Genomic DNA, 22,597 nt, shown 5'->3' with positions numbered 1-22,597 from the left:
AGGACTTACAGTGTTGTGGCACCAGCACCACCACCACCACCAAAGGCCCAATTTTTCTACCACTGTTCAACAATGGCATGTAATTACAATTCTTGATCTAATATTTCACAGCAGGGCCTGTTCCTGCAACCACCAAGTGAACTGTGAGGGCTTACAGTGTTGTGGCAACACCACCACCACCACCAAAGGCCCAATTTTTCTGCACCTGTTCAACAGGTGCATGTAATTACACTTCTTGATATAATATTTCACAGCAGGGCCCGTTCCAATGCCCACCAAGAGTAACTGTGAGGACTTACAGTGTTGTGGCACCAGCACCACCACCACCACCAAAAGCCCAATTTTTCTACCACTGTTCAACAATGGCATGTAATTACAATTCTTGATCTAATATTTCACAGCAGGGCCTGTTCCTGCACCCACCAAGAGTAACTGTGAGGGCTTACAGTGTTGTGGCAACACCAACACCTAAGGCCCCCAATTTCTGCAGAGTATATAGGGCAGGCCCCTACTTTCAAATATCCAACTTACAAAGAACTCCTACTTGCAAACGGAAGGAGACAACAGGAAGTGAGATGAAATCCACCCCTAGGATGGGGCCAGCACTAAGCTTATCCAGCAGTTGGAATGGATGAAAACTGTCGCCGTGTGCTTCCTGTGTCGGCGTGCGGTGCAAGCTCATTTTCACATGGTTTGCGGTTCAGACCTTGTTTTTGCCCGGCCGGAGTAACAGAGTGATGGAGTGACGTAGTGTATTTTCCCAGCAGCCTCTATGCATTTCACAATAGTAATTGCATCATCAGGACTCACAGCAGATAGTCCACATGGGGATTCCCTGTGTAAACTTGCACATCGCACAATATCAATAATATTGGACATTATAATTTAGAACTAAATACACAGATATTGGACGTTTATATTGGTGTTATGTTGAAGTATATTTAGGGTTTGTTTTTATGGTTATGATAAAGATAAGGATTGATAGTATGTGATAATGATTATATACCATTGTGCACAATTTATATCCCATTTTTTTGTCATTTATATGATTTATTTCACGGATTAACAAGAGTAGTGTATTCAATGTTTTGATAATGGGGTAGCGTGGTCAACACTATTTTCACTCTTTCGCTGATGTCTCACCCGGATCCAGCATTCGACGCTGGTCCTCACAGTATGGTTGTCCTTCCTGGTTCCTCTCCCTGTGGCCTACTTCTGCTGGACGGTTGGGACGTATTTCATCCAGTTGCAGACCGGGCAACCCCTGGGATCACCACTGCTGGACTCTTTGGACATATCCATACCCATATACGATGAGCCTTTTTTGTCTTTTTAGCTAGTAAGTGTTTTTAATCCTTTGACATTAAACATCTTTGTGTTTCTGCACTTGGAGGTGCCTTCTGTTTGTTTTCCTTATCATTTAAAATACACCTATGATACAAATTTTAGACCCTTCCTTTCTTTGTATATGGGCAAACATACAAGGGGATCAAATAATTATTTTCCCCACTGTATTTACAAAATATTATATAAGGACAAACTAATATGTATAAAATAAATAACAACAATGTTGCAGTATTAATGGGTGTTGTTGTACAGTATTTCTATAAACTGCGTTAGAGATCCAAAAGCTGGTGAAAAACTAGATACATTCTAATGGAAATAGAAAATGAATAACATAAATAGGTTATCAAACTTTGTTCTGATAATAATAAGAACATTATAATGCCTAATGTTTATAGTCTGAATATTAATACAGTTGATTGAATGATAAGCATTGAATGAAATTGTAAAGAATAAAATAATCTTCAATAGTAACTAGATTTGAAATTAGGTTTCACAAAATTATCTTTAATGGAAGTAAATAAGGTGGGCCTTTGATGGTCTTCATTAAAATGTGTTTGAAGCAATACGCACTGTAATGAATTCAAAGTACATCTGTGATTTATTTTTCAGATGGGTTGAAAGGAATTCAGACAGGGTCACATACATGTGGACGTGACATGTGTATTTATTACCACAAAAGTATATTGTATTTTATTTTAAAAAAGAGGATTTGGCTTTCACATAGCATGTAAAAGTTGTTCAGTATTTAAATATAAAGAAAGGTTGAGTCCCAGGCGTTAATCACAGGAAAAAACACATAATGCAGTATATGTTGAGCTGAACCATGCTACTGTCTAATGGCAAAGGAACAGATGCTGCAATGCTGAAGACAAAAAGGGTTGACAGTGCTCAGGAACTGAGCTGGAATTGATGGGTAATGGCTGTAATGAACCACATGTATACTCAAAAAGGTTGCTGGCCATTTATTCCAAAGATTAAAACAGTACAAATTTGAGTGACAATGATACCACAAGGCTGTAAGGCTGGCTCAGGCACTGATGGATCACTAGGACCGACCAGGACAAGCAACCAAGGGACACCGACCATGGAAAGCCACAAGGACATGACAGCTGCAGTGTGTGGTGTGTAGAGCAAGGGAAGATGGTGTAATTGACACTGGCGATGTGAATATAGCCAAGCAGCTGACTGTGTCCAGGGGAAAAAGCTCTGTGGTGAGCGTCGAAAGAAAAGGGGCATCACCAAAGAAAAGCCGGAATTGAGGTGTCGGAGAAGGAACCAGCCCTGGCCAACATGGAGCAAGACTTCTCTGTTGCCGTGACGGTTTTGCGTGCTTGCTTTGTATATCTATATAATATATGCATGATATGCATAATATATGCATGTATAAGCATCATAGCAAATTCATATGTAATATTTATAGAGTTTAAATTAATATAACACAGGATTTTAGGTCTGCATGTGTGTAAATGCATATAATATACAGATATATATAGGCAGTGCTTCATTATTTTTGCTGTTTTTATTCTTGCAGTTTTTTATTTTTTAATTTTTAGAATGTCTATGGGACGTGTAATACAAGAGTTAATAGTCCATAATTGTTCTCAATGGATTAAGGGCACTGATTGATCAATTAGTGCAGACCTCCATTCTCGCTTTGACTAGCCCTGCCCCTACAATGGTGTTACATTGCCTCTGTTAGCCATTTTCCAGTGACTTGACAAAGCAAGCAAGCATGCAAAACTGGTAGTCATGGCAACAGAAACGCCTTGCTCCACATTGGCCATGGCTGGTTCTTTCTCCGACACCTCAGTTTCGGCTTGCGTTTGGTGACGCAATTTTGCCTTTTGACACTCATCACGGAACTTTTTCCTCTGGACACAGTCAGCTGCTTGGCTTTATTCACATTGCCAGTGTCAGTGACACCATCTTCCCTTGCCGGTGGGTCTGGCTATACACACCACACACTGCAGCCGGCATGTCCCTGTGGCTTTCCATGGACGGTGTCCATTGGTTGGTTGTCCAGGTCAGTCCGAGTGATCCATCAGTGCCTGAGCCAGCCTTACAGCCTCGTGGTAACATTGTCATTCAAATTTGTACTGTTTTAATCTTTGGAATAAATCACCATTTACCCATCAATTCCAATTCAGTTCCTGAGCGCTGTTAACCCTTTTTGTCTTCAATATTTAAATCTAGACATTCTTTTTTAAAAATATTTGTAATGCTGTCAAAAAGGATAGCAATAGTTTTATGTTAGGGTTTATGTTTTTAATGCCATTTAAAAAATAAAAATATATAATCCAGCTATAGTAACTGGCATGCACATTAATGTTATGTTGCAGGTTATTGTGCACTATGGTAAACAAGCCCATCAATTTTGAATGGGCTGCCAATGCACCACAAATTACCCGTTGATGCACCTGCACCTTTTGCTTTTTTCACTAAACTCACAACTGTTGTGGTGCATATGAAAGTGTGTTGGGGTGTCATTAAAAATGAATTGCACTTTAATTACCAAGGTATGTTAATTGCTGTGAGTGGTGGAAATTTGTATGCATATGACTTTACTCTACCATAATGCAAATAATCCAGTCATGGTCCCAGACAAACATGCAGAACAGCAAAATAAGAGCAAATTTAGAGTAATTTTAGTCATGCTTACCAGTTTCTAAGTATTGTTATTTACCCCTTACTCATTCACGTAGTGAGAATGGACTGTTGGGATTATTTAAATCACAGTGAATGCAAGTGGGATTACACCCAACTCTGCCTAGCCCCACAAGCTGAAATTCCCTATAATGTATCAGTGGCAATATACTGTATACACTATATTGTCCAAAGTACTGGGACGCCTGCCTTTACATGCACATTAACTTTAATGACACCCCAGTCTTACTCTGTAGGGTTCAATATTGAGTTGGCCCATCCATTGCAGCTATAAGAGCTTCAACTCTTTTGGGAAAGCTGTCCATGTGTGTCTATGGGAATGTTTGACCATTCTTCCAGAAGCATATTTGTGAGGTTGGGCACTGATGTTGGACGAGAAGGCCTGGCTCTCAGTATCCACTCTAATTCATACCAAAGGTGTTCTATCAGGTTGAGGTCAGGACTCGGTGCAGCCAAGTCAAGTTCCTCCACCCCAAACTCGCTCATTCATGTATTTATGGACATTAAAGCTTTGTGTACTGTTCAAATCATTTAGTAGATGGGGGATTATGGCGTTGGGTTATTTTTCAGGGTTTGGGCTTGGCCCCTTAGTTCCAGTGAAGGGAACTCTTAAGACATCAGCATACAAGACAATGTCATGCTCCCAACTTTGTTTGAACAGTTTGGGAATGGCCTACTCATGTTCTAACATGACTGTGCATCAGTGTACAAAGCAAGGTCCATAAAGACATTAATGAGTGAGTTTGGGGTGGAGGAACTTGACTAGCCTGCACAAAGTCCTGACCTTGACCTGATAGAACACCTTGGGGATGAATAAGAGCAGAGACTGCGAGTTAGACCTTCTCATCCAACATCAGTGCCTAAACTCACAAATGCGCTTCTGGAAGAATGGTCAAACATTCCCATACACACACTCCTAAACCTTGTGGACAACCTTCCCAGATGAGTTGAAGCTGTTATAGCTGCAAAGGGTGGGCCAACTCAATATTGAACCCAACAGACTTCCATTAAAGTTCATGTGTGTATGTAAAGGCAGGCGTCCTAAATACTTTTGACAATATGGTATAGCATGCAATAGCAGTACTGTATAGCTCTTTAGTTGCATACAACATTAACTATCTCCCTAAAAGCACACTTAGCTTTGCCTCACTCTACCTAGATTCCAACACACTAACAAAGAGCTGCTAAGAGAACAGTCTTTTGTAGAGTACATTTAGTCTTTCCAACATATATTGGTCAATGTATATGGTCGATGATGTCACCACTATTCCCACCCCTTCCCTTTTATAGCTGATGGAAGTTATGCTAGATGTTAATCAGTGAGTAATATCATTAGGATTAGTCTTGTGTGCTGGGCTTGTCAGGTTTTTTATTTTGTTGAGTTGGCTGATGGTGGGCAATGGAATTGTCAAAATATTTACAATGAGAGACACTTTTTGTGTTTTTTATTCTTTTAATTAAAGACTTATCAAACAATTGGGTGCCTTTATTTCTAGGTTACATTTTCTTTTTGTGTCAATGAGCAGGGGTACATTTTAAAGGTTCCCCACCCACAGACCCCAAAATCACATGCACAACCCTGTTTATTATGGGGATAAGGTTCTTTGCCAGGGGGTCCCCAACATGTGGAGGACATGCGGAGGTGGGGATTTTATAGTCTTATGGCATACTCCTGTAAAATCTATACCAGTCTCAAAGGGTCTGGTAACACCTTCCCCATTCACCATTGACCTTGGAAGTTATTCTATCAACTTGCCCAACAACACATTAACTTGATCCAATTTCTTAGCTAAATGTGCAAACACTGGCTTATTGGCATCAAGTCCTTTTTTTTTCTTGAACTGCACTCAAACCTAAGCATTTATCAATCCAATGTTTTTGGAACCATCATGTATTTGATTGACTGTGTGGTCTATTTAAGCAGCACTGGTTATAGAAAATGTATACAAATATAGAAGATGTTATGTATGATTTGATTATTATGTGAATTAATGCTTGACTCCTTCAATGTATTTGTTATGTCATTGTGTAAATTTGACTCTGATGAGAACCTGGACTTGCCTTTTTGTGGTTAAATAAAATATTTGAAAAAGACAAGCAGCACTGTTTTTTCAGCCAAACTTTTTTTTTTATTTATTTTTTCAAATATTTTTTTTATTGATAAAATCAAACAAAGTAACATGGTACGGTTTACATTGTACAGATTGATTCATCATAAACGTTACGTCAACATTGGCTTAAAGCATTTTAGAAAGAACCAATATCCAATACAGAGAACCCAGCATATTCCTTGACATATTAAGACAGATCTCACATTTTATAGTCAAGTGTTCAATATGCAGGGTATCAGATAATATGCAGAGTCGTTATACCGCTGGATGTAACAAAGCATAATAGTTCAGGGGGAGTTATCGGGGACTGGCACTCAGCTAGGAGAGCCTATGAGAAAGTGCTCAAATTTGTTTAGTGACCCTCTCGGTAAAATAGGATTGTGTAGTCTTTTGTGGGTCTGTGTGCTACGTCGTGATGAGTTCCTATGTAGGGTATGCAGGGTGTGTTCGTCGACAATTGTTTGATGATATCAAGAATGTCAATTTAAGGAGTAGGGAGAGCAACTGGGAGGGGATGTTGGCGAGGGGAGTGAGTAGGTGGGGGGACATCTAGGTAGTGAGGAAGGGGTGGAGAGGGGGGCCAGGTAGGAGGGGGGTGTAGGAGAGGGGGTGGGGGTAAAGGTCTATGCTAATGGTATTAGTGACCAACTCTTGCTTCCCTCCCCGAGAGGTTAATTTTATTTTGGGTGATCATTTTGACTTTTCAGACTTGTGGTGGAGGAGCGGTCTTCCTTGTAGTGGGATTCCAGTATTCCTGTAAGAAATTGTAAAGGGGGAGTGTGTCTTTTCTGAATCATTATTTCAAGCACCCTAATGTACTAGTATTTAAGTTGGTAGAGCATTTAATTCCGGAAAATTCCGTTGTTTGAAAGTGTGTCCAGCAGGCCCACTTAATTCCAAATTTCTTTGGAGTGTCTCGTGCACTTTGAATGAGTTCTTCCATTTCAGCAATTTCTTTGATTCTTCCAAACCATTTCTTGAGTGATGGGATGGTTTGGGTCTTCCAGTGGACAGGGATGCATTGCTTTGCCACGTTGATCATATGCATTGCTAGTGATTTATGGTAGCTAGTGATTTATGGTAGGAGAGGTGAGGTAGATGCGTGTGGTGTAGAAACTGGGTCGTGGACAGTTTCAGATCATAGGATGTGATGTATGCAGTGATGCGGTGAACTTCTTTCCAAAAAATTTAGAAATGTGGACATGTCCACCATATGTGGAGCAATGAAGCAGCACTGGTTTTAATGTTGTTGTTACTGATGTTTGTTGAAGGAGCTGATATAGAGGCTGGAAACATTGCTTTACTTTTTGTGACTAATACATTAAATAATGTTAAGGCAGAAGGTTTTTTTATCTTAATGCATTCTATGCATTACGATAAAAAACCTTTTGTGTGTAGCAGTCACCCCAGCAACACCTAATACTTTCCTGATCCCCATCTCTGTCCAGCGATGTCCACAAATATCTAAGCCATCCGGGACACTCTTCCTGATTGGCTGAGACACAGTAGCGGCGTCATTGTCTCCCATGGCTGTCAATTAAATTCAGTCAGCCAATCAGGGGAGAGAAGGGCTGGGGCTGGGTCAGGGCTCTGTGTCTAAATGGACACACAGAGCTGTGAATCGGCTCCAGTGCCCCCATATGAAGCTGCAGACTGTGGGGGCACTCGATAGGAGGGAAGGGTCAGGAGCAGAAAAGAGGGACCCGAGAAGAGGAGAATCCGGGCTACTCTGTGTGAAACCAACTGCACAGAGGAGATAAGTATAACATGTTTGTTATTTTAAAAAAAATGACTTTACAATCACTTTAATTAAAAGTGATATAACACTACAGCACTCAGAAAAAAGTGCATCATATTCTCATATTCATGCTAAGAAGGGATATTGGCACTTTGTACAAATACATAAATGGTCCATATAGTAAATTTGGTGAAAAGTTGTTAATTACAAGGTCATTGCAAATGATAATGGGCAACTCTTTGTATGTGGAGGAAAAAGGGTTCAACTTCCACATATAAATGGCTTCTTCATAGTAAAGACTATGTCAAACTTGTGATATTGTGGCAGTGAATAATCACTGCTACAAATCGGTAATGCCAGTGATTAACAAAAATCTGTAGCTAGCAATTTAATCACTACAGCCTCTGCCAATTTATTGCTAAGATGAGATTTGTCACTGCTACAGGTCAAACTAATACATTGCTCACTCTCCTTCAATGATTTGTAGCTAAGCCATTGACGTGAAAGCAAAGCAATTGTTGCTGATGATCTTGTCGCTGACATAAAAAATGCTGCACAGACTAAATCGCTGAGTCACTGAGCTACAAATTGCTGTAGAATAAGTGAATTAGTGGTTTCATAGAAAATAACTATGATTTCCTTAGTAAAAAATCACTTAAAAAATTGAACTGCTGAAAATAAATTGCCTTTCTGACATGGCCCTAAGAGGTGTGAAAATGTGGAATAAACTTCCACAGGAGCTAGTTCTGGACAACCTAGTTGTTAAAAAAGCCGTATGTGTTCCTCAATGCATATACTGTAATAACATTGTAGATTTTTGATCCAGTAAATATCTAATTGCCTTAGGGTATCAGGAAGGATTTTTTTCCTCACTGGAGCAAATTGGACAATGCATTATAAGGGTTTTCTGCCTTCCTCTGGATCAACTTTAAGCTCGAGCTCTGTAGATGTAAGTTTTCAGTTTTTTTATTCATTCATTTTACCATTATTTGAACTCAATAGACATGTATCTTTTACAGTCTGACTAACTCGCTAATTATGTGTAACCAAAAATCCTGTTTTCAATTTTTAAGGATACATAGGTATTTTGTTTTGTATACAGTTTTATTTTACAATTTTTCTATTTTTTAATTACTGTATTATTATTTTTAATAGTGAAAATGTATCTGAGGGTGACAATATTAAATGGATGGCATTGCAGATGCACATCTTTTTAAATTTTGTCAATGGAGCCTCTAGCCTGCATGTAATCACCATATTACTGACAAAGTGTCGGCTGCTATTCTGGCTCTAAAACAGAGGGTCATGGGGCCATATCCTCAGCATGTAGCTTTAGACCAGGGAAAGTTATTATAGAGGTCATAGAGGTATGAAAGGGTTAAAGTGGATATGCTGTGTTAATAAAGGTAAGTATGAGAGAGGAGAGGAGGGGGGGAAAAGGGGAAATAGGGGAGGGAGGGGGAAGGGCTGAGCACTAACCCTCCTCGGAAAGTGGGATTTTAAGGAAAAAGTGGCTGAGTTGCGTAGATGAGCATAAAACCAATCAGCTAAAATATAACAATGTTTATTGAGAAACAATATAAAATAGTATAGGCAATACAAATATAGACATATAATTATCCAGTAGTGACATCCAAAGTTCGTGCGTGACTAGAGCCAACATGTTTCGCAAAAGGAATTTCGCTTCATCAGGGCTAGACACGATGCAGTTAATGCATTTACACTGTGTAAAAAATGAACAGTCTTAGGTCATAAGGTAATTAAATATAACATCAGATCCTAACAAGTATCAATTATTGCAAAAAATAGCTCACCTACTATAATTCCGAGACTAGAAATAAAAATCACCATTCATTAGACAACAACCGCTGAGCCGGCCGGTACGGAATGTCCCTGGGTGCCAGATCCCAGATAAACAGTGCCAGTAGGAGACCTGGACCACACATTCAGGGTATTGTGCGCAGGAGACCCCTGCTGAAATTGAAAACAGTACACCCATAAGTCACACCAGTACGGGTCAGTGGTAGATAAAGCTACACTAGCAATAGTTGGTCAGTGACATAGCAGTAGTATCAAATATATAGTGCCCGATGGGGTGTGTTATGTATTAGTTATAGTGCTGATAATGCAGGGGCCCAGCACAATGTTCCCTTTAAAATTAAGTATATATATATATATTTATCCACAAGGCAAAAGCCAAAAGCACAAAACAAAAGGCAGAAACATGGGTCCCCCCAGTTACAAAACGTAACCCCGTATGGAAATAAGGGAATTGGTATAACCGGAGTATAAAGACTTACCCTTAAAAGTAGAAATCTAGCGAGAAAGGGGGGGGGGAGGAAAGAAGCCCGCCAGGATAGTTCCTCGTAGAAGACTCGGGCATCCGCCCGTTTGCGATGGATGGCCGCAAGATGTGTCTGACAGACAACATCAGTGCCTCCATCTTTAAATGCTATGGCCCCACCGGAAGCAATCAGGTCAGCGGTGACCTCCGGCATTGCTTCCGGTCCGGAAGTCCCTGTCATAGTGCGCGCGCACCCAGAGAGCGGACGCAGCCGCGTTCCACATACAGTGGTGCGCGCGCATTGCCCATATTACGCCAATGGCGTGATGGGCGACTGGGGGCGGAAGGAAAGGGAGCTCCACCCCCTGGGCAGGGACATCCGAGTCCTCCTACTACAAAGCAACCATAACCGGCCAACGGCGGAGGTGTTAAGGAATGGTGCAAGGCAACAAAAAAAAAAAGAAAACAAAAAATACAAAAAATACAAAAAATACATACATATCGGTCCAAAAAGGGACCGGGTATCTTACATTAGTATACAGAATTGTGCTTTAACAACAGCAGAGTACAATATGCACAAAGATTTATACATGGAAAAGCAATTATTTAGAAAAGTAAGAGACAAGAGAAAAATAGAGAAATATTGTCAGTTTAGTTGTTCAGCTTATCCTTATTGGGAGATAGTACCACTTAGTGGACCCAACTGGTAAGATGTTACTCGATATAGAGCACATAAGTTAGAAAACAAGTATGGAATTAACCTCTCACAGTTGTTATTAAACTACAGAGTAGATGGTTACAGACTATATAAATATATACTGTGTTGTGTACCTAGAAAACAGGTAAGGGTAGACGTAAGCCTTCTTACAGTAACAAAAGACAAAGATGTAATGGGTATCTCGTCTATGGTTCCAATTGTAACTTAGCCAAATGGATATTTTTGAAACAAAATGTATGCTCAGTGTTGACAGGAGTAATGTCATAGGAAGGGGTTGAATGCAAGTGCAGTGTTGAGGCCAGGTGGGCTAGTCGCCCGTTGGTTATATATCCACCTGGCCTCACGCTGCAGAATCATTTTATCCACATTACCGCCCCTCTCTGGCTCAGGTATAACCTCCAGGGCGAAAAAGGACACAAAATTGGGATCGTAGCTATGTCGTAAGCCCACATGTTTGCAGATGGGAGTATACAGTAGCCCTGCATCCAGATAGTACAGGTGGTCCTGTATCCTTCTAGCAAATGGGCGTTTAGTTTTACCTATATAAAAGGCACCGCAACGGCACATGGCTAGGTACACAATGCCCGTTGTGGTGCAGTCGGCGTATCCTTTTAGTTTATGGAAGCCTCCTCTCGGGAGGGGACAACCACGACCCTCCCTTATCCATGGGCAGAATTGGCAGTGCCCACATCTAAAAGTGCCGCTCCCGCCCTCTGCACCTGTCAGTGATGTTGAAGATTGTAGGTGACTATGGACTATCGCATCTCTAATTGATCGTGATCTCCTATAAGTAATTTGTGGCACATTGGCCACATATTTTGAGATGACTGGATCCTCAGATAAAAAATGCCAATTGTTACTAATCAGGCTTCGAATCTCCTGTTGCTGTGCTGTAAATGTGGTGATTAGTTTAGTAGTGGGATGTGAGTCTCTCACCTTCTGTTTGAAAATGAGAGTGTCACGTGGATTCAGTTTGGCCCTCTGGTAGGCCCTTTTTAAAACTTTTTTACTGTACCCTCGTTTGAGCAAACGGTCATATAGGGCTTGCGCCTCTCTCTTAAAGTCCTCGTCTCTAGCACAGTTTCGTCGTATTCGGAGGTACTGACTGTAGGGTATACTATGTATTAATGTACGGGGATGGGAGCTGGTAAAATGCAAAATAGTGTTACCAGCCGTCTCCTTTCTATATAATGTACTGAAAATTGAACCATCCTCTCTGAGTACCAGTCGTAGGTCCAGGAATGAAATAGTCGTTGTATCAAATTGCATAGTGAACTTCAGATTGAACTTATTCTGAGAAAGGAGTTCCATAAAGCTTTTGAGTAGCTCCATTGTCCCCGTCCAAATGAGGAGGACATCGTCGATGTACCTCCGCCACAGAAGAATATGGCAGAGGTACATCGCGGTCCCCTCATCCGAAAAAAGATTGCGTTCCCAACCCCCCAGGTACAGGTTGGCATACGATGGGGCACATGATGTCCCCATCGCTACCCCCTGTACCTGGAGGTAGGTCACGCCATTGAAGAGAAATATGTTGTTGGTGAGTATGTGTTCCAACAGTACTGTCACAAATTGGCACATATCCCAGCTATCAGTGTCTCTTTCCTTTAGGAATTCCGCGACCGTTGCAACACCCAGCTTGTGTGGTATACTTGAATAGAGGGCTTCTATATCAATGGCTGCCAGGGTCGTTCCCGGGGGTACCGTGAGTCCCTCGAGGATCTTTAATAGTTCCAACGTATCTTTGAGGTAAGATGGTAAGCTTGTAACGTGTGGGCGCATGTAGCCATCCACGAACTGGCTCGCGGTCTCTGTGTGGCTTCCTATTCCCGAGACGATTGGGCGTCCAGGAGGCTTAGATAGGTTCTTGTGGACTTTGGGCAATGAGTAAAAGGTCGGTGTTATCGGCCATTTAACCTCGAGGAACTCACGGGTGTCTTTATCGATCAGGCCTTGGGAATGTGCCCGATCGATGATAGACACATAGCATGATCTGGCTTCATTCAGTTTCTGGGGTTGAATCTGCTGGTACCATTCACGGTTATCGAGTATGTTTAAACACATTTCAATATAATTTTCTTTATTCATCACCACCACATTCCCTCCTTTATCCGATGGTTTTATCACTAGTTCATCCCTCCTCATCAGGTCTGCCAAAGCCAATTGTTGTGCTGACGACAGATTCTTTGATTTGGGTTTTGCAAAGTGTATAGTTTCTATTTGTTTCGTAGTCTGCTTCAGGAAGGCCCATACAGCTGGGCATGTCTGGAGGTTTGGGAACTTCTGAGATTTGTTTTTGAATTTCTGGGGTCTTAGAGGTATGCTTGGACCTGCTTCTTCATCTTCCGACGAGGAGCTTTCCGAGTTCCCATATCCCTCATTTTCATCCAGCAGTTGAATTAGTGTTTTGAGTGCTCTAAAGTCTTGTACCTTGAATCCCTTGTAAGGGTCTTCCTCTTTACTCAGCATTTTGCCTTTATCAGTGTCGAATATATATTTGTATGTAAGGTTTCTGGCAAACATATGTAGATCCTTCACAAGGGTGAATTTATCCAGTTGTTGTGAAGGGCAGAAGCTGAGTCCCAGCCTAAGAACATCTATCTCGGTTGATGTAAGTTGGTATGAGGATAGGTTAATGACGTCTAGTCCCGTCCCAGTGTTGGCTGTTTTATCACAAACGAGTCCATCTTTCCGCTGCGTTGGGTCATTGGGGTGGCCGGGGGGTTGGGAATGCTCCCTAAAGGGACTGAGCCCGGGTTGGAATTACAACCCTGAGTTGTTTTGGGTACGGCTCCCAGTTCCCGTTGGGAATCTGCTCCCATATCTTCAAACAAGGGTAGTGGTGTACTGATTCCTAGACCCGATACACCCGAGGCCCCCTCCACTTGATCTTGGTTTGGATTGCTCGGGGGATATTTTTGAGGGGACATCATCCGTCTTTTGTGTGACCCTCCATTATTTTGATGTTCATGACTATTTCCTCGTTTTGGTAGTCGTCCTCTGCCGTGTGAGCCCCGTGTTGTTTTGGGTGGTGGTTTGTAAGATGAGACTGACGATGATGATACTGAGACGTCCGAGTCAGATTTATATGACGTTTTCGTATTTTTATTGTTATTGTTTGATCGGGGAAATCTTCCTTGCCTATTATAATGGCCCCTAGGCCACCGATACGCATACCCTCCTGAGAAGGCAAGTTTGTCTTTATAGAATTTGTTTTCTTTTTTCATAACTATATCTTTATTGTAGTTTTCCAGATATTGCATCAGCTCTTTTTCTCTTCTTTGAAAATCAGCGTTCGATGCGATTTGATGTCCATTTGTTTTCAGTACCTCAATTTCTTTATCAAGGTCACTTAGTTCAATGCTATATTTGTTTTTTAGCATTTTGATTAGGTCTGCAGAACAGCTATTTAAATTCTGTTCCCATTCCTCTTTGAATTGGGAGTCAGTCACCTCAAAAGAGGGGAATATCTGGATTCTAAGTCCCTGGGGGCAGACTCTATCCCCTAAGTAACGATCAAAGAAGCGGATATGCCACCCGAGGTTAGATTTTTTCTCCATAAGTCTTTTCAATTTAAGGAAATAGACATCTAGACTAACTTCTATCTGTGTGTGGGAAGTGCATGTGCTCTGTATATTGTCCAGGAATTGATCCCAGTTAGTTCCCAAAAATTGGGACATCATGAGAGAAGTAGTAGGCGCCCTATTTGAAAAATGGGGCTGTGGTGTACACCCTAGGGGTCAGATAGATCAAGTTGATATGAACAGAAAAGAACAGGGAAGGGAATAGAAAATCCCGACCAGGAAGAAAGAAGGAGGAGGAAAAATACCATGCAATTCAAAATTTGAACGGTCAATAAGAAATTCACAAATAGATAAATATAGATATATAGATAAGACCAGTCCTATGATAGTCCCTAGCCAGCAAAAACAGGTTCTACACCCAATTAGAATATATGAAATAGAGGCAAAATGGCTAGACTATATAAGGGGAAGCAACTCAATTGATTTTCCATCCCTAATTTAACTAGTATGAGAGAGGAGAGGAGGGGGGGAAAGGGGAAATAGGGGAGGGAGGGGGAAGGGCTGAGCACTAACCCTCCTCGGAAAGTGGGATTTTAAGGAAAAAGTGGCTGAGTTGCGTAGATGAGCATAAAACCAATCAGCTAAAATATAACAATGTTTATTGAGGAACAATATAAAATAGTATAGGCAATACAAATATAGACATATAATTATCCAGTAGTGACATCCAAAGTTCGTGCGTGACTAGAGCCAACATGTTTCGCAAAAGGAATTTCGCTTCATCAGGGCTAGACACGATGCAGTTAATGCATTTACACTGTGTAAAAAATGAACGTAAGAAGGCTTACGTCTACCCTTACCTGTTTTCTAGGTACACAACACTGTATATATTTATATAGTCTGTAACCATCTACTCTGTAGTTTAATAACAACTGTGAGAGGTTAATTCCATACTTGTTTTCTAACTTATGTGCTCTATATCGAGTAACATCTTACCAGTTAGGTCCACTAAGTGGTACTATCTCCCAATAAGGATAAGCTGAACAACTAAACTGACAATATTTCTCTATTTTTCTCTTGTCTCTTACTTTTCTAAATAATTGCTTTTCCATGTATAAATTTTTGTGCATATTGTACTCTGCTGTTGTTAAAGCACAATTCTGTATACTAATGTAAGATACCCGGTCCCTTTTTGGACGGATATGTATGTATTTTTTGTATTTTTTGTATTTTTTGTTTTCTTTTTTTTTGTTGCCTTGCACCATTCCTTAACACCTCCGCCGTTGGCCGGTTATGGTTGCTTTGTAGTAGGAGGACTCGGATGTCCCTGCCCAGGGGGTGGAGCTCCCTTTCCTTCCGCCCCCAGTCGCCCATCACGCCATTGGCGTAATATGGGCAATGCGCGCGCACCACTGTATGTGGAACGCGGCTGCGTCCGCTCTCTGGGTGCGCGCGCACTATGACAGGGACTTCCGGACCGGAAGCAATGCCGGAGGTCACCGCTGACCTGATTGCTTCCGGTGGGGCCATAGCATTTAAAGATGGAGGCACTGATGTTGTCTGTCAGACACATCTTGCGGCCATCCATCGCAAACGGGCGGATGCCCGAGTCTTCTACGAGGAACTATCCTGGCGGGCTTCTTTCCTCCCCCCCCCCTTTCTCGCTAGATTTCTACTTTTAAGGGTAAGTCTTTATACTCCGGTTATACCAATTCCCTTATTTCCATACGGGGTTACGTTTTGTAACTGGGGGGACCCATGTTTCTGCCTTTTGTTTTGTGCTTTTGGCTTTTGCCTTGTGGATAAATATATATATATATATATATACTTAATTTTAAAGGGAACATTGTGCTGGGCCCCTGCATTATCAGCACTATAACTAATACATAACACACCCCATCGGGCACTATATATTTGATACTACTGCTATGTCACCGACCAACTATTGCTAGTGTAGCTTTATCTACCACTGACCCGTACTGGTGTGACTTATGGGTGTACTGTTTTCAATTTCAGCAGGGGTCTCCTGCGCACAATACCCTGAATGTGTGGTCCAGGTCTCCTACTGGCACTGTTTATCTGGGATCTGGCACCCAGGGACATTCCGTACCGGCCGGCTCAGCTGTTGTTGTCTAATGAATGGTGATTTTTATTTCTAGTCTCGGAATTATAGTAGGTGAGCTATTTTTTGCAATAATTGATACTTGTTAGGATCTGATGTTATATTTAATTACCTTATGACCTAAGACTGTTCATTTTTTACACAGTGTAAATGCATTAACTGCATCGTGTCTAGCCCTGATGAAGCGAAATTCCTTTTGCGAAACATGTTGGCTCTAGTCACGCACGAACTTTGGATGTCACTACTGGATAATTATATGTCTATATTTGTATTGCCTATACTATTTTATATTGTTTCTCAATAAACATTGTTATATTTTAGCTGATTGGTTTTATGCTCATCTACGCAACTCAGCCACTTTTTCCTTAAAATCCCACTTTCCGAGGAGGGTTAGTGCTCAGCCCTTCCCCCTCCCTCCCCTATTTCCCCTTTTCCCCCCCTCCTCTCCTCTCTCATACTAGTTAAATTAGGGATGGAAAATCAATTGAGTTGCTTCCCCTTATATAGTCTAGCCATTTTGCCTCTATTTCATTTAATAAAGGTAAGTGTTTACCAGATCATTTATATTCATACCAACTAGGATACAACACGTGGGTGATTTGTAGTCGGCTATTACAATGTGAAATACATTTAAAATAATGTTTTTTTTTAATATTAATAGAGTACATGAACATAAAATATCAAATTGGTTATATAGGTAACATCATCCCAGATATACATATATACAGCTACTGGAATGTTATCAGTCATGTGAGCATACATAGCTCTAATAAAAATGTGCAATTTTATTTAGAATAAAATACATTAAAAACAAATCAGGCCCCAGAACATTAGTTTCTCAATATATTTTACAATACAGATACATTAAAAACCCATACTTCCTAGCTCATATCTCATACATCACCTTTTTACAAATACTACTGTGTTGTCGTTACATGGTAAAGACATTACAGTAAATACATCACTGCATAATATTTAAGTCAAGATGTAACACCTATGGTTAGAGACTTGACAAAAATGTAATACTGAATATTGCAGCTTACTAATTTGTAAATGTGGTGGCTGCATTTGTTTTCCTTTTTTAGGTTTTATCCTTTGTTTTTACCCAGTGATCCAGCCAGTAAGTACTTTTTAGCTTCCTTTAACAAACCAAACTGTCTAGGAAAAAGTGGCAGTTAGGGGGTTAAGACAAAACATTTAACAATGAGATGGATGCTTACAGTGGTCAGTTTCCATTCGTTTATGCAAAAATTTTATCTCAAAAGTGAAAAAAAAAAACGTTGCTGTTACTGCTTAAATTTTCTGGTGTATACAACACTACCCTCTCCACAAGTTGAGAATGCTGCTATGCTATCCAAGGGTGGCTCTGTTGTTCCTCAATAGAGTAGAGCCACCCTAAGATAGGTAATGTGTCACCTGCTAGATCACCAGGTAAAAAGAAGAGAAAAAAATGCTAGTGATCTAATGCAACCATCACATTTAAGGATTGGTAAACTGCAATATACAGTACACAACTTTTGTTTTTGAGATTGGATAGGCTTTACATGCTGAACCATCAGTGAAGAATTGTATTGACATTACAAGCTTTAAACCCAGGGCACCAGCTAGGAAGTGCATTAAGTGCCTGTGCCTAGTGACACATGAAATAGCTGCTTAGAATAAAATGCATAGGCAGATGGAAAAAATATGTGTATTTGCTTTGCACAAACATAGGACTACTGTTTACAACAGCTGGAATACTTTTGTAAGTTTGCATAGTGTCTCTGAGTGCTCTGATTTAATCTCCCACAAACATAATTGTTAACAGAAAATGAGTAGAGTAGGTACATTTGAATATAAGCTAATTAAGGTAATCACTAATGTGAATGGCTTTATGTACTCCACAGAAGCACCACTTAATTTTCAGGGCTGGGTTCAGCCCTCCCTTCCTCTAAACTGACTGCTCAGCAGTCGGCTAATTGCCAGCTCCTATCTCTCCACAGTGACTCACCTGTTGATGATATCCTGCTCGTCAGTCCTGCCTACTTAAGCCGTCCAGCCCAGATGATCTCTGCCTTCGCCTTGGTCAACATCGCAGAGACTATCTCCTGTGTTCCTGTTAAAGACTTGCTTGACTGACATTCCTTCTGGCTCCAGATCCTGCTTGCTGTTCCACTATGCTGATCTCTGGCTCCCAGACTTTCTGGCTTGTCTGACTATATGTTCCAGTCACCAAACTTTTCCTATGTTTTGACTACGTTTGTTCTATTTACTTTTATTATTAAACAAGTGTGATTTAACTGTACTTTTTTCTCGGTCTGATTCATGGTTTCTGACAGTAGGCAAAGTCCATGAATTCAAAAGATGCAGTCAATCCACTTGTTGGTAATATTTTTTCCAGATTGGATGAGCAGGATCACAGCATGGATCAGTTTGCCATGGCATTACAAATGCTCCTGTGTCACACAGCTCACCTGGAATCTCTCACTGTGGCTGCTCCAGTACAACCTGTGTTGCAGGCCATCCCTGCTGCTGCTCCAGTCTCTGTGCAAGCACCCGCCTTGAGTATTACTTCTATAAGAGGTATGTCTGGTTCCGCTCCGCTTCCCCGGTGATTTGGCAGCAATCCAGTCCAATGCAAAGGGTTTCTCAACCAGGTTGAGCTATACTTTCCCACGGACAGAAACAAAGTTGGTTTTGTGATATCTTTGCTCTCTGAGAGAGCCTTGGCCTGGGCAAACCCTCTATGGGAGATGCAAAAACCTGTTGTCTTGAGTTACCCTGAGTTTGTGGCTTCTTTTAAAAGGGTATCTGCTTTTGCTGCCAAGTGCCTCATGTCATCAAACAAAGTATGAGAACTGTTGCCATTGAATTCCGTACTCTGGCAGCAGAGGTTGCTTGGAACAATGAGTCTCTCATGGTTTCTCGGATACCATCAAGGATGAGATAGCAGCCCAAGATATACCCACTGAGCTGGAGAAGTTGATCACGTTTGTCATCCTCATTGACTCCAGACTCAGAGAAAGACCCTCTTTTAAGGAGCGCTTGCAGAAGCCTTCTGTACATTTGTCTCCTAGCTTTGCAGTCTCACCCTAGCCTCCCTCACCTCCCAAGCCTCCTGGTACTGAGTTGGTCAGTGAAGGTGAACCCATGCACTTGGGCTTCACGCGTCCCTCTGTGGATGAGAGAACCCGTAGGAGGAGGGAGAGATTGTGCCTTTATGGTGGCCAGGCGGGTCACTTTTTGAAGTCTTGTCCTACCCATCCAGGGAATGCCCGAACCTTGAGGTCCTGTCAAGGACAGACCTTAGGTGGCATTGTTTCATCCCCAGTTATCCAGAAGGATAAGCCCCTGGTTTCGGTTACCCTTTCTTGGGCTGAGTCGTCCGTCGAGATACAGACTCTAATCGACTCTGGGGCTGCAGGCCTGTTCATTGATGCTGCCTTTGTATCGAAGCCCTCAATTCTGCTGCAGCTGCGTGACACTCCACTTGCCATTGAGGCTCTTGACGGGAGACCTCTACAGCCTGCCCATGTGACTCATGAGAATGTTTCATTGTTCATGGCCATAGGGGCTCTTCAACATGAGATAATCCAATTCTAAGTTATTTCCTCACCTAAGTTTCCGCTGGTTATTGGTTATCTTTGTGGGTAGGGGATATTACTGCACTAACTCAATTAGTGAAGAAAAATGAACAGCTGCTACATAAGAATGTGACAAAAATTCAATGCAAAAGATCAGTGAAAAATGTAGCGCTAAAAATATAAAACAATAAACATTGAACAATATATCAAGTATTGTGTGTAAATTATAAAAACTTTGTGATAAAAGTCAATCTCAAATATAATGAATATAAAACAGAACATGTATATAATGAGTAGAAACACAGGTGAGAAAGTCCCAAAGGTAAAACAATCCTATGGTAAACATATATGGAGTCCACCATGAAAAGTTGTTGCTCAGAAGTGGGGTACAAAAGCCTCAGCAGGCATGTAGAGCATCAGGGATAGTTTATCATCCACCTGAGAAAAGGGGTATACATTCTTACCGGAAATAGTGGACTCGAATGTCAACAACAACGAGTCAATCAAGCGAGGATAGCTCGATCAGCAGAATTTCCAAAACGATCCAGGAAATCCAAAGAGCTCCAAGAACGAATCGTTCAGGTAACCGTGAGGCTGGAACTCAGATGTTAAGCAGCCAGACTGGAAAGCCAAAAACTCCTGCATACAATCCTGCAAACCAGAACCTGCTCTTTGGATTCCCTGGATCGTTTTGGAAATCTGCTGATCGGCTGTCCTCGGTTGATTGATTTGTTGTCGCTGACATTCTAGTCCACTATTTCCGGTAAGAATGTATACCCCTTATCTTGGGTGGAGGACACACTATCCCTGCTGTTCTACATGCCTGCTGAGGCCTCTGTACCCCACTTCTGAGCAACAACTTTTCATGGTGGACTCCATATATGTTTACCATAGAGTTGTGGCACCTTTGGGACTTTCTCACCTGTGTTTCTACTCATTATATACATGTTCTGTTTTATATTCATTATATTTGAGATTGATTTTTATCACAAAGTTTTTATTATTTACACACAATGCTTAATATATTGTTCAATGTTTATTGTGTTATTTTTTTAGCGCTACATTTTTCACTAATCTATTGGTTATCCTTTGTTACAGAAGCACAACCCCTCTTTTGATTGGCTCTGTGCTGAGGTTCTCTCCTGGTCACCACAATGCAGTAAGTCATGCTTTCAGAAGGTAGCCAAGGTCCTGTACACCTCTTCACTCTCCTCCCTGCTGAAGGAGTACCGCTATTTTAGCGATGTCTTTCACAAAGGTCAAGCCGGTATTTTGCCTCCACACCGGTTGTATTATTGTGCAATTGACCTTCAACCTGGTGCCATACTCCCCCATGGCTGGGTTTACCCTTTGTCGGTCTTGGAAGATAAGGCCACTGAGGAGTATGTTGCAGATGCACTTTCTCGAGGTTTCATCCGCAAATCCTTGTCTCCTGCTGGTACTGGTTTCTTCTTTGTGGAGAAGAAGAGTGGTGAACTGAGACCCTGTATTGATTAAAGGTGTCTCAATCATTTCATGATTAAGAATGCCTATCCGATTCCGCTGATTACGAAGTTATTTGATCGCCTCAAGGAAGCAACGGTTTTCAAGAAGCTTGATTTGAGAGGGGCAAACAATCTTGCGAGGATTAAAAAGAGTGACAAGTGAAAAACTGTGTTTAACACTAGAACAGGCCATTATGAGTACCTCGTAATGCCTTTTGGCTTCTGTAACTCCCCAGCAGTTTTCCAGGAATTTATTAACAATGTCCTCCAAGATAGTTACATAGTTAGGTTGAAAAAAGACACAAGTCCATCTAGTTCAACCATAAAAAAATAAAATGAAATAAAAAATATCATAAAATCCCATATACTCACAGTTGATCCAGAGGAAGGCGAAAAAACCCCCAGAAAAGCAGGATCCAATTTGCTACAGCAGGGGAAAAAATAGCTTTCTGATCCCAGAGAGGCAATCAGATTTTCCCTGGATCAACTTTACCTATAAATGATAGTACCCTGTTATATTATGTACATTTAGAAAAGAATCCAGGCCTTTCTTTTTTTTTTTTTTCCATTTTTATTAGTTTTGAACATATACAGGGATATAGATTCTTCGCATAGAAGAGTACACCAACATTTTAAGTTACAAATTGGCATTATACAGTAAATGATTCCTATTACTTTTAAACCATATGTTTCCTTATGGCTATAGTATTATTTGTGATAGTAGAGGACCATTTACAATATTCCCTTATAGAATCACAAATCATATTTTCTACGCATGGTAATTATTGATTATCGTATGTATGCAGTTACAATTAAAGGTTATTTCTCTATCTAGGTTGTCGATCCCAACCTGGGAAGTTATAATAGAGTAATATCAATAGAAGAAACCTCTAAATAAAACAGAACAAAAATGGAACAAAAATGGATAAAAATACAAATTGGAAATTTCCGTTATTGCTATTGTTACAATGGAAGTATCCCTCAACTATAACTATCACTATTACTACTACTACTACTAGTGTAACTATCTAGTCCTCACTGG

Source organism: Aquarana catesbeiana, linkage group LG07 (assembly GCF_042186555.1).
Source record: "Aquarana catesbeiana isolate 2022-GZ linkage group LG07, ASM4218655v1, whole genome shotgun sequence".
In the NCBI taxonomy this organism is placed as follows: Eukaryota; Metazoa; Chordata; class Amphibia; order Anura; family Ranidae; genus Aquarana; species Aquarana catesbeiana.
Note: the sequence above shows the minus strand (reverse complement) of the source record.